This window comes from Corvus brachyrhynchos, unplaced genomic scaffold, assembly GCF_000691975.1.
Source record: "Corvus brachyrhynchos isolate BGI_N302 unplaced genomic scaffold, ASM69197v1 scaffold340, whole genome shotgun sequence".
In the NCBI taxonomy this organism is placed as follows: Eukaryota; Metazoa; Chordata; class Aves; order Passeriformes; family Corvidae; genus Corvus; species Corvus brachyrhynchos.
The window spans coordinates 590509-600941 of NW_008235987.1; the positions used below are offsets into that span (position 1 = coordinate 590509).

Below are 10433 nucleotides of genomic sequence, written 5' to 3' on the forward strand. Positions count from 1 at the left end.
TGAACCTGTGGGTGCTTGCAGTGCTGGGAACAAACAGGGAAAATTCCTCGTCTGGAGGAGAGAGTCCCACTGCCTTCGAGAGTTTTAAATTTTAGCTCCTCCTCAAGCTGGTGCGAGCTCCCAGTGCAGACCGGCGTCAGCACGAGGGGGGTTCCAGTCTGTGTAATGTGAACTGACGGGGACGGGTTCAGCCCAGACCACACGGAGCCACACACAGTCCTGAGGGGAGTTTGCAGCACGGTCGGTGCCAGGAGCGACGTGCAGGGCTGTGCCTGCATCATGGGCACGCACTCCCCTTCCCATGCAGGGGCACCACCAAGGTCCCCTGTGCTCCAGGACCTCCACACTCCCACAGTGAGCAGGACAGGGACTGGTCAATGGGTAGGACCAGCCCCCCCACGCCATATGCCACGAGGATTAGAGCAGACGGGGCTTCTCCCAGCAACGCTCCCCTTTGCCAGGTCATCACACAAGAGTCTGGACACAGGACCTGTACCCAGTGCTGGTGCAAAGTCCCTGGTGGGCTGATTGTGAGCTGCTGCCCCAGGCACAGCCACGGGAAGCAGCATCTTCATCCTCAATCAAAAAATATCTCCATACCCTCCCCTACCTGGACTGCTGGGTGGGAACAACGTACCTGAAGACCAAGAGCAGGTGCCTCAGGTGTGGTGGCAGGTGGGAGCAGACACTCGTGTTCCCCCCTCCAAGCCGTCAGGAAGAGCCGTCGGGGTCTCACAGCAGCAGTTTCTCAGCCTGAAAGAGAGAGGGAGAGGCTCCAGTCCCGTCCCTGTGTAGGCACCGCCGCTAATAACGGAGGAGGACGTGGCAGAGCTCGGCGCCTCAGAACGCCACAGCTCCGGGGGCTCACACGCGCTTGGCCCACTCCTTTAACAGCACAATTATCTCACGGCTGGGGAGCAGCTCTGGAGCAGCCCCTGACATGCAGAGGCAGGACCCTGCCCAGCGGTAAAGCCCCTAAAGAGAGGGAAGCGTGCTCGGCCGGGGAGCAAGGTTTGGCTGCATGGGGCAGGTCCCCAGCTCACGGTCCCCAGTGGGACATGTCCCAGTCTCTGCACTGACACAGAAAATGCTGGGGCTGGTCCTGCCTCGCTGAGAGCACCGGCGCCAGCCTCAGGTGAGTGCATGGGATGGAGACAAGGAAAGGCAAGGACTTCTTCCTAAAGGAAAGAAGTCTCCAACCCACCTGTTCCCCCGAAGGCTCTCTGAAGGCCGCCACCAGCTCCACGTTTGCTTTTCCCCGACCCAGGTTGAACAGGAGATAATTTAACAGCTTGTCCCCCATTGTAATGGGACTTTTTCCCTGTTCCCCCAGGCAGCCCATCCATCACAGCACAGAGCAGTGACGTCCCCCTGGCACCTCGGCCAGGCAGCCCCCCTGCCTGCTGTGAGTTACGACGCCTGCACCGTGCGGTGGGATGGGCTCAGAGCACCGGCTCCACACCGGGAGCTGAGATTTATCCCCTCGGCGGAACAGGGGCAGAAGCCGGGAGATAAGTCACAGCAGAGCTGCAGGAGTGGCGCTCAAGGTCCTCCAAGGTTGGCTCATTAAAAACCAAGGAGAAGAGGAAGACAAGACCTGCCCGCCGTGGTGTGGCTGCGAATCCCCCTCCTGACGCTGAACCAGCCATGGCCAAGAGGGAGGCGGGAAGGGAGCCGGGCCCCCCAGGCTGGCTCTGCAGCAATCCCTGGGGCAGGCTGCTGGCCAGGACATCCCAGCACATTCCAATAACCCCAGCAGTGCAGTACCCAGACAGGGATGGGCTTCCCAGCAGTGCAGAGCCACTAAAAATCCAACAGGCAGCCTACAGAGGTGCTGGGATGCTGGCCCCAGGAGCAGGCTGCAGCCACCCAGCACACCAAGCATGCTGCTGGGAGTGGGTGCCATCCTTGCGATGGGCCCCGTCACTGATTTGGGGACAGACCACAGATTTGGGGACAGAGATGCAGTGAACATCACAGGCACACTCCAGACTTGCTGGAATTCCCCTCCTGCTTCATTAGTCCTGCTCATTAGGCTCTGCTCCTGATCAGCAGGCACAGCTAGAGCTCAGCAGTGTCACTCCCCAGCCCTTCCATCCCAGCCTCTTTAATGCTGGTCCGTCACAGCCGTTTCCCTAAACCCCCCTGGCTGTCCCCTTCTGCAGGCTCTGCCACCAGTCCCTCTTCCCTCCCCACTGTGGTTCGTGTGTGACCAGGAACCACGGTGGAGCTGGGGGCTCAGCAGGGACTCACACTGTGGGGTTTGCCCCAGACCGAACCCCTCCAGTCATGTGCAGCAAGTGGAGGATAAGACAAACACTGGAAAAACCCAATTGCATCGCTGAAACAAACTGAACACAGCAGAAATTTTTCAGCACCTCCTATTTTCTAAAGCAAACCCATGTGAGTGCAGGACGGGGGTTGGCATGTCCCCCAGTGGTGTTGGGAGCCCAGCAGCATCCCTCAGCAGCAGCAGCATCCCTCACTGTCGGCAGCATCCCTGCAGCACCCTGCCACTGGGAAATTGCTCCATCCCCAGGAGGGATGGGAAAGTGGATTGTTGATCCCTACAGGGCATCTCCCTCAGGAGCCACCGGGCTTTTACTGCACACCAAACCACAGCGATTAGATCAACAAGCCAACCCCTGGAAGGCTGAGAGGTTTTATCAAAGCCAGCAGCACCTCAGGGAGGCGATGGAAAGATGATGCAGCTGCCCACAGCATCCGCAATCCCTGGGCCAGCCTGGCGGCTGCTGCAGAAGGGCAGGACCAGGGCTGTACCGGCTCATTTTTGGGAGGCTGAGCCTCTGCCGCTGCCTCCATGCTCCCAGAAGGACGCCGGTTCTGGTCCCAGCCCAGTGCCTTCTGTCAGACCCCACCGTGGCAGAGGGGTGTCACAGAAATGCCCCTCAGCAGGGCTCAGCAGGAGCTCGGGAGGCAGGTGCCCGCAGTGCTTCTCCCTGGATTGCAGAGGAGTGGGGAGAGCAATTTTCTTTCAGCAGCAAACTCTCTGAAGCAGCACTCGGCACCTGTGCAGCCCAAGATACAGCTCCTGCTCCAGCCCAACCAGGAGCTATTTCCCACTTATCTGCGCCACGGCTGATATCTGTGCAGCAGAACACGGCGCTCGGTAATAGGATTTTGATGCTAAACAGAAGATGTTTTTTCCCCGGGTCTCACTTACGTCACACCCGGAGGTATCCATGGCCATGGAGGTGACACAGAGGAAGGCTAAAGAGTTTCAACTCTTGTGCTGAGGGAGCAGCTTCTCCTTCAGCTGCTAAACAGCAGAATTACAGTGATCTAGCATTGCCTGCCCTCGTCGTGCCCCAACCCTGATGCAGCCCTGGGGAGGGGAGGGAGGAAAGCATGCCCCCACTGCTGCAGCCCCACTGCCCCCCTGGCTGGCAGGACCCCGCTCCTGCCCATAGCTCCCACGGGAGTGAGCAGAGCTCCTTGGTGCTGGGGCTGAGCTGGGGGCTGGGGAAGCTTGCATGCTGTGGGCACCATCTGCTCCCAGCACTCCTCGGGCCCCAGGGATGTACTGGGGGAGCCTGAAACCCACAGGCATCACCTGCAGCCCACGGGTATCACCCACTCCCTGTGGGCATCACCCGCTCCCAGCACTCCCCCAGCCCCAGGCGCTGCTGTCAGCTGCATCCCGTGCCACAGGGACCACCCACACACCACAGCAGCAGCAGCAGCAGCACAGAGACAGGCTTGGGTGGCAGAGCCACACTTGCAGCTGCCTCAGGGAAAGGGGAGGAAGGCTTGTCACCTCCCTGCCACCCTCCTCCCCATATGAGCGAGAGGAAGGTCCCACGCACCCCCACTGCTGGAGCTGGGAAAGTCTCTGCCTGCCACAGACAAAACCAAGGCGATGGGAACCACCCCCGCCGGGTGCGGGTGACATCTCACCCGTGGGAACGCTGCCGGCGCGGCGTCAGGGCTGTCACCGTGGCGTCAGGGCTGTCACTGCTCCCACGGCACAAACTGGGTGACGAGGGCCACCAGCCGAAAAGCCACGGGCTGGCGGTGGTGGGAGAGTCTGGCCAAGGCCAAAATCAGCATCGCACAGCCGGGCCCTGGCACGCTTGGCCAGGCTGAGCACACCCGGGCCAAGAGGTGCTCAGGGGTGCATGGGGATTGTGGGGCGCACACTGACCACAGGGCCCTATACTGACCACAGGGTGCACACTGACCACAGGGTGCACACTGACCACGGGGTCCTATACTGACCACAGGGTGCACACTGACCACAGGGTGCACACTGACCACGGGGTGCACACTGACCACAGGGTGCACACGGACCACAGGGCCCTATACTGACCACGGGGTGCACACTGACCACAGGGTGCACACGGACCACAGGGCCCTATACTGACCACGGGGTGCACACTGACCACAGGGTGCACACGGACCACAGGGCCCCTCACCGCCACAGTGAGCAGCTCCGGCCCTGGCCGCAGTGGTGCCCAGGGAAGCAGGTGCCCAGGCCAGCCCTGGCCCCGCTGACCCGAGGAGCACCCAGCAGCGCAGTGAGGGAAACACAGCGCTGTGCAGGCGAGCACAGCCCCAGGACAGCTGCGCCAGCACGGGCCCCATCCCACGTGGAGGGTGTGCCCACAGCCAGGGCAGTGCCCGCAGCGCCTGCAGCAGGGACAGGGGTGCCAGGAGCTGGGGCAGCCCTCGCTGTGGCAAAGGCATGCCAGGAGCTGGTCGCAGTCTGTTTTCTTGCACAAGTGCATTAAGCATTCCACACAGCACTTTTGCTGTAAATCACTTCCTATTCAGGCTCACTGCTGAGGGTCTCTGAAGGTCGATTTTCCATGGTTATGACAACAAAAACTAAAATTGGGTCAAACCTGAAAGGTATTATCTTTCTCCAAGCTGCTAAATGCACAATAGTAATGAGGTTGGTTAAGCAGTTCACCCCCAGCCCGCATTATTTGCTCTGAAGATGTATTAACCAGTTAAATGAGCGTGATAAGGCAGCCCTGCACATTCCTCCCACCAGCCACACGGAAGATCTGAGGCTCTGGGTCTCCGTATCCTGGTTAATAGCCGAGACCGCAGCCCCACCGACAAAGGCGGCCGCGCCACACAGCTCCGGGCCAGCTCTGCCCAGCCTGACCCACGGGAACACAAAGGGAGCTTTAAAGACATCCAGCAGCTCAGAGCCATTGGAAAAAATAATTATCGTTCCTCCTCCCCTTTCTCTTTCTTCTTCTTAACGCTCTCCCTCATCCAACCTCCTGATGAAAGAACGAGCCCACTGCCCGCCCCATCAAAGGCAGTTTAGCAGCATCCCTGCGCCAGGATGGGGGATTATCCCTGGCAAACACAGGCAGCTGACCTGGCTGCCACCTCCAGGCATGCGACCCAGGGGCACATGGAAAACCCACCCAACCACCTTGTAAGCACTGGAGGTCGCTTCACAGCGGTACCCAAAAGATGCTGTGTGCCCATGGCAGAGCTCTCCACGCAGACCTTCTGGGGGGGTGCAAGACAGGCTGCCCAGGGCGTCCCCACCCCAGAGGGGCTACAGGACCACTTGTGGGACACAAAGAATATTTGTTCTTATGGGATTTCTGCTGTTTTTCCTAAAAAAAACACCCATTAATGTAAATATAACTGATGTAAACAAGCATGACCCTAAAATCCATGTGCAGCTGTATGGAACAGGGAAAAGAGAGGGAGGGAGGGAGGTTGGTTGGGAGAGAGGGAGGGGAAACACTTTAATTAATCTCTAAAATGAATGAGATGGGAAAACTCAAACTGCAGGGAAAGCATCTGGTGCTGCTGCAGGAAGGGGCTGCCCAGAACGTGGGGCTGGGTTCTGCTGTGTGACACCAGAGCCATCGGCTCCCACACCGGCCACCCCATGGCACCAGCCCACCGCCCAGAGAGCCACGCCACGTCCACAGCACCCAGGGAGGGCAGCCTGCAGTGGTGCCAGTCCCATGTGCCAGAGCTGAGAGCTGGGAACATCCCACTGGCTCGCCCCCTGTGAGCTGCTGCTGCTGCAGGCTCCCAGCTCCGTCCCCAGCCCGGAGGAGGAGCATCCACAGGATCCCCACGAGCAGCCTGTCCCCACAGGGGATGGGGACCGAGGGAGGTGGCAGGAGGCTTCACTCCCGCAGCAGGGATCCTGCCACCAGTCAGGGAGCACACGGGGGAAACACAGAGATCCTCAGTGTGTCTCTCACGGTGATCCAGCTGGGGCTTTGTCAGGAGAAAGTCGCTGCATGGAGAAATGCCAGCACTTTCTAGCACAGAAGCATGGATGAAGATCCCAAGGTGGGATCTGTGCTGGCAGAAGCTCTGGGACCAGCGCTCCGGCCTCCAGGAGCCACCTCCTGTGGGACCAAAATGTGGCTGCGAGCAGTACCTGAGGAACAAGGGGCAGAGAGAAAGACCACAGAGCAGATCCAAGGAGCTCCAAGATGGGAGGAAAGGGCCTGGGGGGTCAACCAGAGGCAACAGCAGATTCACACAGTTCAAGAGGACAGCAGTGGATCCAGACTGGGCTCTTCCAGGTCTCCCCACAAGCAGCTGCTGCTGCCATGGTAGGGCAGGGAGAGGCCAAAACCACCACAGCCACACACGGTCCCTGCTCCCAATTCCAGCAGCCTCCCCGCCACAGAGCCCTGCCTGCACACACACTCTGGGCTCTCGGGGTGACACTGGACTCCCTGGGGATGGGTCCATCAGATCCATCCTGCTCCTCCTCTCATTCAGAATCTCAAACCCTGTCCCTCACCATCGGCCACTGACTGGAAACCATGCAGGGCCAGGTGCCAGGGAATGGGAATTCCTCCTCCTGGCTTGAGGTGGACTCCTGTGCCCTGACTGCCCCCAGCACACCAGCAGCTCCAGCCACACTCACACCCTGTCCCACTCCAGGCCAGCAAGGTCCTGAGGAATCGTCCTTCATCCCAAGCCTGGAGAACAAATACACAACGTGGCTCCTCTTGGAGAAACACCGACCACCAGCACAACTCCTCCTCAGTGCAGCACTGGCCAGGTGCGCTGGCAAAACGGGCCATCACCAGCTGTAGTGCCCAGCTCTGCCATGGCAGTGCCTGCCTGGCACGGTGCTCCACTCTGGGAAGAGCCAGTCCCTTGTCCCCTTACCTGGGTGCAGCATCCATGCTGCCGAGGCTCCTCGTGGCGAAGGCTCTGGGATGGCACCCCCAGGACTCACCCAAGCCCCTGAAGCCAGCCCCGTGCAGGGCTCTGCACCTGCCAGCCCCCCCGGCCACCGCACGGCCGCAGCTCCCGGCACCGTCTTGGAGCCGCCGCCGCAGCGCACGCGTCCTCCCCCCTGCCCTTTCCAACACCGCCGCTGATGGGAGGGAGTTAGAAATGCCAGGAAGAGCATTTCTTATTTCAAAAAGCCAGATCATCTAAAGACTGGCACCAGCCCAGTGAGACCTCCCCAGATTTATGGCCAGCATAGCTGAAGAGACAGCGGAGCTTTAGTGAACCTGGTTAAGACCCCATGGGAAAGTGACAGCAGGATCTGAGTGACCTGAGAACTCCACCTCTGTCGGGAAAACAAAAGCAACACAAGAAAGGAGCCTGGCAGCCCCAGGAACTGCGGGGAGGGGGCTGCCAAGGGACAGGGCACCTGGGGCCAACAGGACACACATCAGGACACCCTGCCCAGGGAGCGGGGACCAGGCAGTTGCCGGGACAGCAGAGCATCACTGCTGGAGCACCCTGCACTGCCTGCGGCACTGATCCAGCCTCCCCCTCCTCCTCCTCCTCCTCCAGGGCCTCTTCCTCTCCTTCTCCTCTTTGTCATTCCTCTCAGCTCACGCCTCTTCTCTGCTCTCCTTCAGCTGCTCACAGCAATAATCCAGGGCACTGACGCCCCAGCAGATTGCTCAGCGCCGCTCCCCGCTGCTGACCGGGGTTTTAATGACTCCCCCGGCCATGCTGGGGCTGGTCTCCACCTCCACCGGCTGCCAGCCAGGTTCTCCCCACCATCCCTCCTCCAAAAAAACACCTGCACCATCCGCAGGGATGGGTGAGGAACACCCACCACCTCCAGCTCAGTGGGGGCTCAGCTGGGATCCGCTCTTGTCTTGCACCCAGGCTCTCAGCCATGGCAAGCACCCACAGGATCTTCCTGGCAGCCCCGACCCCCAGGGCTCCCCAGCCCCCTGGGCCAGGAGAGTGCAGCCAAGGGCACCAATGCAGCAGCTGGAGGGGCCTCAGGCTGACAGCACAGCGCATATTCCTTGGGGACAGCGAAGGGACAAGCGCAGCTCAGTGTCGGTCAGACGATGCTGCTCAAAGCCTCATGGCACGGGGCTCTGCAGAGGCAGGGACAGGACAGGGACCAGGCAGAGACCAGGAATCGGGGCTCTGCCTGCAGGATCCACACAGCACCCCAGGCTCCTGCTGCCCCATGCAGCACCCGCCAGCTCCTGGCACAGGCACCAGCACCCTGTGAGAGCATGAGCCAATGCAGGACCTGTGAGGGTCTCCTCCCCAGTGAGGAGGATGGGTATGACAGGGAGTGGAGCTGCTCAGGGGGACCCCATGAAGCTCAGGAAGTAAATTGCTGAGCCCTGTTCCCAGAGCTGAGCTGCCCATGGGTGTGCAGGCAGGAACACGCTTCTGGGACTGAGGGACAGGCCAGCAGTGTGACCCCGGCCAGCTCTGTCATCACCCCCCACAAGGCCGTGTCTGGATCCCGTGTCCAGCTTTGGGCTCCCCAGTGCAGATGGGATGAATATGGAGGAGCGAATCTTGCAGAAGCCCGTGGCGATGCTCAGAGGCTGGAGCACAGGTCAGAGACACAGTGGGAGGGAGGCGGGCTCTCAGCCCAGAGAAGGAGAGGCTCAGGGAGGTTATGGGGAAATCAGGGCCAGGGCAGGAAGCGGGGAGGGCAGTGGAGCTCCAGCTGCATGATCCTGTTTCCCAACAAATCCATCCATCCATCCATCCTTCCATCCATCCATCCACATCAGCAAAGCAATTTTAGAGGCAAGCAGCAGCCACCACAGAACCGCAAAGCAGAGGCCGTGCCAAACGCCAGCAACCACAGCCTGCCTGCCCCCCCCCTGGCATCACCCCAGCACCTGTCCCCATCTCCATGCTCAGTGAAGGGAGCAGCAGATGAGCCTGAGGTGTGGGGGGTGCCCCACGACCCCCAGCCCCCCCAACCCCTCACCACCAGGCACACCACTCGCTGCCAGGCTGCAGATCCCCATGTCCCGTCCTTTAATTAACATTCCACATGTAAAGTTGGGATTGTAATTACTGCAACTGATTAACAGGCCGAAGGTAGCCCGTCTCCGGGGGAGCAGATTAGCCGCGGCTCTCTCGAGCTCCTGCTCTCACCTCGGCACTGCCGGCGCATTTTAAGCAGGGCCCGATGCCCCCGCAGTCAGTGATTAATGGGCGCGCGGGAGGGGGACGCGGTGGCTCCGTCCCACTGCTCTTCCCATGCTCTGGTGGGGCAGGACGGGCCCGGTTTCAGTGGCTATGGGCTGGCAAGAGTGGAGGATGCTGGATGCTGCGAAGTGATTCCCAGAGCCTCCTCTCCCTGCTGCCCACAGACACCAGGCAGGGGATATAGGATACGATTCCCAGAAGCCAAGGTCCCTTACAGGGAGAGGAACGCACCACTCTGACATCACACTCCCTGGATGTGAAGACACATGGGAACATCCCACATGCCCAGCTCGGCTCTTCTCAGCCCACCCGCCATGGCCCTGGGGTGTGACAGGACCCTCCAATCCACGGCTCCATCAGGCAGCGGAGGCAATCAGCTGTAATTAACGGCTGCTGCGGGCAAAGCGCGGCACAGGGACCTTCTTTCCTTCTTTTCCCCAAGACTGCAAAATAAATTATCCTGCAAAGTTAGCAGAGGCTGAGCTATGGAAACAATTAAACAAAAATTAAATCTAATTCATTTATACTTGGAGCACAAAGTGGATAATGTGGGGGTTTTCTTTGCTCTCCTCTCTTTGCCTTGGTGTTACAGAGGACTATTATGGGAAATTAATCACGGGGAAAAGCAATGAACGTGATCTATCGCTCTTTAAAAGTGCACTGTAGTGATTATATAAAAATCTATTAGAGAGGCCAGGAAATAGCAGAGTGACACCATTTAAAAGAAAAAAGGAGACCGGGCTCATGGCAAAGGATCGATTTCTTAACTGACGGATCCACGGCAGAGGAAGCGGGAGGAGGTCAGACCGCGGGTGGGCAGTGGTCAGACCCGGACGGCTCCGAGGGGCGCAGCCAGGCCCCAGGGCTGTGCACGGCTGAACAGCGCTGCACACCCAAAAACCTTGTCCAGCGTCCCACACGCCGCTGCAGGGAGGGCTGACCCCGCGGGGTCGGGGCTCCCACCCAGCACAGTCCCACAGCGCTGCCGCACCGGCGCAGGGACGGCAGCCCCCGGCCGCGCC

The 10433-nt window shown here is 60.1% G+C and overlaps 1 long non-coding RNA gene across 7 annotated transcripts in view; it reads right to left on the reverse strand.

Moving 5' to 3' along the window:
• The window catches only part of LOC108445644, a 102291-nt gene that overhangs the window by 60581 nt on the left and 31277 nt on the right, over positions 1-10433 (reverse strand). For 5 of the 7 annotated variants that reach the window (XR_001860592.1, XR_001860593.1, XR_001860598.1 and 2 more), the window contains exon 2: positions 638-753. This is a non-coding gene — a long non-coding RNA (uncharacterized LOC108445644). Of the gene's footprint in view, positions 1-637; positions 774-7137; positions 7240-10433 lie in introns of those variants that run through there. The other 2 variants (XR_001860595.1, XR_001860599.1) reach the window with 2 other exon arrangements.